A 7738-nucleotide genomic window follows, 5' to 3' on the forward strand; every position below is an offset into this window, starting at 1 on the left:
TCTCTCTCTGCCGGGGCCGGCCCTGGGTGCTTTATGGACGGTTTAAAACATGACTATGGATGCAAATGCTCATTTTCCTCCGTGCACCTGGTGATTGAAAACGTGCATCTGGTAACCCAAAAATTATAAAAGGGTTTTAAATACTTTTACCCGTCATTCTATTGATATAGCCCGCTAGGGGAGTGCCCCACTACGGCCCTCTCTCTGTCAGGGCCGTCCTTGGGTGCTTTTTACACACTTTAAGAAATCACGATGGATGCAGATTGCTATTAATCCTCCGTGCAACTGGTGATTGAAAACGTGCATCTGGTAACCCAAAATTTCAAATATGGTTCAAAATGAATTTAAAGGCACCCCTCTCATTGTTGCCCGCTATGGGAGCACCCCACTAAGGCCCTGTCTCGGTCGGGCCCGTCCTGAGTGCTTTATAGACACTTTAAGAAATCGCGATGGATGCAGATTGCTATTAATCCTCCGTGCAACTGGTGATTGAAAATGTGCAACTGGTGATTGAAAACGTGCACCTGGTCACCCAAAACACGGTTCTCTATGCGGTTAGCGGTGTTCCATCTATTCATGTCCGCTTATGGCGCACCCTACTACGGACCTTTAGCAATGGGGGCCGGCCCGAATTATTTATGGAAGGTCTGATGATGATTTTTTTTTTTTTTTCACCATCTCTTTCTCTCTCTGCCGGGGCCGGCCAAGAGTGCTTTATGGACGGTTTAAAACATGACTATGGATGCAAATGCTCATTTTCCTCCGTGCACCTGGTGATTGAAAACGTGCATCTGGTAACCCAAAAATTATAAAAGGGTTTTAAATACTTTTACCCGTCATTCTATTGATATAGCCCGCTAGGGGAGTGCCCCACTACGGCCCTCTCTCTGTCAGGGCCGTCCTTGGGTGCTTTTTACACACTTTAAGAAATCACGATGGATGCAGATTGCTATTAATCCTCCGTGCAACTGGTGATTGAAAACGTGCATCTGGTAACCCAAAATTTCAAATATGGTTCAAAATGAATTTAAAGGCACCCCTCTCATTGTTGCCCGCTATGGGAGCACCCCACTAAGGCCCTGTCTCGGTCGGGCCCGTCCTGAGTGCTTTATAGACACTTTAAGAAATCGCGATGGATGCAGATTGCTATTAATCCTCCGTGCAACTGGTGATTGAAAATGTGCAACTGGTGATTGAAAACGTGCACCTGGTCACCCAAAACACGGTTCTCTATGCGGTTAGCGGTGTTCCATCTATTCATGTCCGCTTATGGCGCACCCTACTACGGACCTTTAGCAATGGGGGCCGGCCCGAATTATTTATGGAAGGTCTGATGATGATTTTTTTTTTTTTTTCACCATCTCTTTCTCTCTCTGCCGGGGCCGGCCAAGAGTGCTTTATGGACGGTTTAAAACATGACTATGGATGCAAATGCTCATTTTCCTCCGTGCACCTGGTGATTGAAAACGTGCATCTGGTAACCCAAAAATTATAAAAGGGTTTTAAATACTTTTACCCGTCATTCTATTGATATAGCCCGCTAGGGGAGTGCCCCACTACGGCCCTCTCTCTGTCAGGGCCGTCCTTGGGTGCTTTTTACACACTTTAAGAAATCACGATGGATGCAGATTGCTATTAATCCTCCGTGCAACTGGTGATTGAAAACGTGCATCTGGTAACCCAAAATTTCAAATATGGTTCAAAATGAATTTAAAGGCACCCCTCTCATTGTTGCCCGCTATGGGAGCACCCCACTAAGGCCCTGTCTCGGTCGGGCCCGTCCTGAGTGCTTTATAGACACTTTAAGAAATCGCGATGGATGCAGATTGCTATTAATCCTCCGTGCAACTGGTGATTGAAAATGTGCAACTGGTGATTGAAAACGTGCACCTGGTCACCCAAAACACGGTTCTCTATGCGGTTAGCGGTGTTCCATCTATTCATGTCCGCTTATGGCGCACCCTACTACGGACCTTTAGCAATGGGGGCCGGCCCGAATTATTTATGGAAGGTCTGATGATGATTTTTTTTTTTTTTTCACCATCTCTTTCTCTCTCTGCCGGGGCCGGCCAAGAGTGCTTTATGGACGGTTTAAAACATGACTATGGATGCAAATGCTCATTTTCCTCCGTGCACCTGGTGATTGAAAACGTGCATCTGGTAACCCAAAAATTATAAAAGGGTTTTAAATACTTTTACCCGTCATTCTATTGATATAGCCCGCTAGGGGAGTGCCCCACTACGGCCCTCTCTCTGTCAGGGCCGTCCTTGGGTGCTTTTTACACACTTTAAGAAATCACGATGGATGCAGATTGCTATTAATCCTCCGTGCAACTGGTGATTGAAAACGTGCATCTGGTAACCCAAAATTTCAAATATGGTTCAAAATGAATTTAAAGGCACCCCTCTCATTGTTGCCCGCTATGGGAGCACCCCACTAAGGCCCTGTCTCGGTCGGGCCCGTCCTGAGTGCTTTATAGACACTTTAAGAAATCGCGATGGATGCAGATTGCTATTAATCCTCCGTGCAACTGGTGATTGAAAATGTGCAACTGGTGATTGAAAACGTGCACCTGGTCACCCAAAACACGGTTCTCTATGCGGTTAGCGGTGTTCCATCTATTCATGTCCGCTTATGGCGCACCCTACTACGGACCTTTAGCAATGGGGGCCGGCCCGAATTATTTATGGAAGGTCTGATGATGATTTTTTTTTTTTTTTCACCATCTCTTTCTCTCTCTGCCGGGGCCGGCCAAGAGTGCTTTATGGACGGTTTAAAACATGACTATGGATGCAAATGCTCATTTTCCTCCGTGCACCTGGTGATTGAAAACGTGCATCTGGTAACCCAAAAATTATAAAAGGGTTTTAAATACTTTTACCCGTCATTCTATTGATATAGCCCGCTAGGGGAGTGCCCCACTACGGCCCTCTCTCTGTCAGGGCCGTCCTTGGGTGCTTTTTACACACTTTAAGAAATCACGATGGATGCAGATTGCTATTAATCCTCCGTGCAACTGGTGATTGAAAACGTGCATCTGGTAACCCAAAATTTCAAATATGGTTCAAAATGAATTTAAAGGCACCCCTCTCATTGTTGCCCGCTATGGGAGCACCCCACTAAGGCCCTGTCTCGGTCGGGCCCGTCCTGAGTGCTTTATAGACACTTTAAGAAATCGCGATGGATGCAGATTGCTATTAATCCTCCGTGCAACTGGTGATTGAAAATGTGCAACTGGTGATTGAAAACGTGCACCTGGTCACCCAAAACACGGTTCTCTATGCGGTTAGCGGTGTTCCATCTATTCATGTCCGCTTATGGCGCACCCTACTACGGACCTTTAGCAATGGGGGCCGGCCCGAATTATTTATGGAAGGTCTGATGATGATTTTTTTTTTTTTTTCACCATCTCTTTCTCTCTCTGCCGGGGCCGGCCAAGAGTGCTTTATGGACGGTTTAAAACATGACTATGGATGCAAATGCTCATTTTCCTCCGTGCACCTGGTGATTGAAAACGTGCATCTGGTAACCCAAAAATTATAAAAGGGTTTTAAATACTTTTACCCGTCATTCTATTGATATAGCCCGCTAGGGGAGTGCCCCACTACGGCCCTCTCTCTGTCAGGGCCGTCCTTGGGTGCTTTTTACACACTTTAAGAAATCACGATGGATGCAGATTGCTATTAATCCTCCGTGCAACTGGTGATTGAAAACGTGCATCTGGTAACCCAAAATTTCAAATATGGTTCAAAATGAATTTAAAGGCACCCCTCTCATTGTTGCCCGCTATGGGAGCACCCCACTAAGGCCCTGTCTCGGTCGGGCCCGTCCTGAGTGCTTTATAGACACTTTAAGAAATCGCGATGGATGCAGATTGCTATTAATCCTCCGTGCAACTGGTGATTGAAAATGTGCAACTGGTGATTGAAAACGTGCACCTGGTCACCCAAAACACGGTTCTCTATGCGGTTAGCGGTGTTCCATCTATTCATGTCCGCTTATGGCGCACCCTACTACGGACCTTTAGCAATGGGGGCCGGCCCGAATTATTTATGGAAGGTCTGATGATGATTTTTTTTTTTTTTCACCATCTCTTTCTCTCTCTGCCGGGGCCGGCCAAGAGTGCTTTATGGACGGTTTAAAACATGACTATGGATGCAAATGCTCATTTTCCTCCGTGCACCTGGTGATTGAAAACGTGCATCTGGTAACCCAAAAATTATAAAAGGGTTTTAAATACTTTTACCCGTCATTCTATTGATATAGCCCGCTAGGGGAGTGCCCCACTACGGCCCTCTCTCTGTCAGGGCCGTCCTTGGGTGCTTTTTACACACTTTAAGAAATCACGATGGATGCAGATTGCTATTAATCCTCCGTGCAACTGGTGATTGAAAACGTGCATCTGGTAACCCAAAATTTCAAATATGGTTCAAAATGAATTTAAAGGCACCCCTCTCATTGTTGCCCGCTATGGGAGCACCCCACTAAGGCCCTGTCTCGGTCGGGCCCGTCCTGAGTGCTTTATAGACACTTTAAGAAATCGCGATGGATGCAGATTGCTATTAATCCTCCGTGCAACTGGTGATTGAAAATGTGCAACTGGTGATTGAAAACGTGCACCTGGTCACCCAAAACACGGTTCTCTATGCGGTTAGCGGTGTTCCATCTATTCATGTCCGCTTATGGCGCACCCTACTACGGACCTTTAGCAATGGGGGCCGGCCCGAATTATTTATGGAAGGTCTGATGATGATTTTTTTTTTTTTTCACCATCTCTTTCTCTCTCTGCCGGGGCCGGCCAAGAGTGCTTTATGGACGGTTTAAAACATGACTATGGATGCAAATGCTCATTTTCCTCCGTGCACCTGGTGATTGAAAACGTGCATCTGGTAACCCAAAAATTATAAAAGGGTTTTAAATACTTTTACCCGTCATTCTATTGATATAGCCCGCTAGGGGAGTGCCCCACTACGGCCCTCTCTCTGTCAGGGCCGTCCTTGGGTGCTTTTTACACACTTTAAGAAATCACGATGGATGCAGATTGCTATTAATCCTCCGTGCAACTGGTGATTGAAAACGTGCATCTGGTAACCCAAAATTTCAAATATGGTTCAAAATGAATTTAAAGGCACCCCTCTCATTGTTGCCCGCTATGGGAGCACCCCACTAAGGCCCTGTCTCGGTCGGGCCCGTCCTGAGTGCTTTATAGACACTTTAAGAAATCGCGATGGATGCAGATTGCTATTAATCCTCCGTGCAACTGGTGATTGAAAATGTGCAACTGGTGATTGAAAACGTGCACCTGGTCACCCAAAACACGGTTCTCTATGCGGTTAGCGGTGTTCCATCTATTCATGTCCGCTTATGGCGCACCCTACTACGGACCTTTAGCAATGGGGGCCGGCCCGAATTATTTATGGAAGGTCTGATGATGATTTTTTTTTTTTTTCACCATCTCTTTCTCTCTCTGCCGGGGCCGGCCAAGAGTGCTTTATGGACGGTTTAAAACATGACTATGGATGCAAATGCTCATTTTCCTCCGTGCACCTGGTGATTGAAAACGTGCATCTGGTAACCCAAAAATTATAAAAGGGTTTTAAATACTTTTACCCGTCATTCTATTGATATAGCCCGCTAGGGGAGTGCCCCACTACGGCCCTCTCTCTGTCAGGGCCGTCCTTGGGTGCTTTTTACACACTTTAAGAAATCACGATGGATGCAGATTGCTATTAATCCTCCGTGCAACTGGTGATTGAAAACGTGCATCTGGTAACCCAAAATTTCAAATATGGTTCAAAATGAATTTAAAGGCACCCCTCTCATTGTTGCCCGCTATGGGAGCACCCCACTAAGGCCCTGTCTCGGTCGGGCCCGTCCTGAGTGCTTTATAGACACTTTAAGAAATCGCGATGGATGCAGATTGCTATTAATCCTCCGTGCAACTGGTGATTGAAAATGTGCAACTGGTGATTGAAAACGTGCACCTGGTCACCCAAAACACGGTTCTCTATGCGGTTAGCGGTGTTCCATCTATTCATGTCCGCTTATGGCGCACCCTACTACGGACCTTTAGCAATGGGGGCCGGCCCGAATTATTTATGGAAGGTCTGATGATGATTTTTTTTTTTTTCACCATCTCTTTCTCTCTCTGCCGGGGCCGGCCAAGAGTGCTTTATGGACGGTTTAAAACATGACTATGGATGCAAATGCTCATTTTCCTCCGTGCACCTGGTGATTGAAAACGTGCATCTGGTAACCCAAAAATTATAAAAGGGTTTTAAATACTTTTACCCGTCATTCTATTGATATAGCCCGCTAGGGGAGTGCCCCACTACGGCCCTCTCTCTGTCAGGGCCGTCCTTGGGTGCTTTTTACACACTTTAAGAAATCACGATGGATGCAGATTGCTATTAATCCTCCGTGCAACTGGTGATTGAAAACGTGCATCTGGTAACCCAAAATTTCAAATATGGTTCAAAATGAATTTAAAGGCACCCCTCTCATTGTTGCCCGCTATGGGAGCACCCCACTAAGGCCCTGTCTCGGTCGGGCCCGTCCTGAGTGCTTTATAGACACTTTAAGAAATCGCGATGGATGCAGATTGCTATTAATCCTCCGTGCAACTGGTGATTGAAAATGTGCAACTGGTGATTGAAAACGTGCACCTGGTCACCCAAAACACGGTTCTCTATGCGGTTAGCGGTGTTCCATCTATTCATGTCCGCTTATGGCGCACCCTACTACGGACCTTTAGCAATGGGGGCCGGCCCGAATTATTTATGGAAGGTCTGATGATGATTTTTTTTTTTTTTCACCATCTCTTTCTCTCTCTGCCGGGGCCGGCCAAGAGTGCTTTATGGACGGTTTAAAACATGACTATGGATGCAAATGCTCATTTTCCTCCGTGCACCTGGTGATTGAAAACGTGCATCTGGTAACCCAAAAATTATAAAAGGGTTTTAAATACTTTTACCCGTCATTCTATTGATATAGCCCGCTAGGGGAGTGCCCCACTACGGCCCTCTCTCTGTCAGGGCCGTCCTTGGGTGCTTTTTACACACTTTAAGAAATCACGATGGATGCAGATTGCTATTAATCCTCCGTGCAACTGGTGATTGAAAACGTGCATCTGGTAACCCAAAATTTCAAATATGGTTCAAAATGAATTTAAAGGCACCCCTCTCATTGTTGCCCGCTATGGGAGCACCCCACTAAGGCCCTGTCTCGGTCGGGCCCGTCCTGAGTGCTTTATAGACACTTTAAGAAATCGCGATGGATGCAGATTGCTATTAATCCTCCGTGCAACTGGTGATTGAAAATGTGCAACTGGTGATTGAAAACGTGCACCTGGTCACCCAAAACACGGTTCTCTATGCGGTTAGCGGTGTTCCATCTATTCATGTCCGCTTATGGCGCACCCTACTACGGACCTTTAGCAATGGGGGCCGGCCCGAATTATTTATGGAAGGTCTGATGATGATTTTTTTTTTTTTCACCATCTCTTTCTCTCTCTGCCGGGGCCGGCCAAGAGTGCTTTATGGACGGTTTAAAACATGACTATGGATGCAAATGCTCATTTTCCTCCGTGCACCTGGTGATTGAAAACGTGCATCTGGTAACCCAAAAATTATAAAAGGGTTTTAAATACTTTTACCCGTCATTCTATTGATATAGCCCGCTAGGGGAGTGCCCCACTACGGCCCTCTCTCTGTCAGGGCCGTCCTTGGGTGCTTTTTC

Source organism: Oncorhynchus mykiss, unplaced genomic scaffold (genome assembly GCF_013265735.2).
Source record: "Oncorhynchus mykiss isolate Arlee unplaced genomic scaffold, USDA_OmykA_1.1 un_scaffold_815, whole genome shotgun sequence".
NCBI classification, from domain to species: Eukaryota; Metazoa; Chordata; class Actinopteri; order Salmoniformes; family Salmonidae; genus Oncorhynchus; species Oncorhynchus mykiss.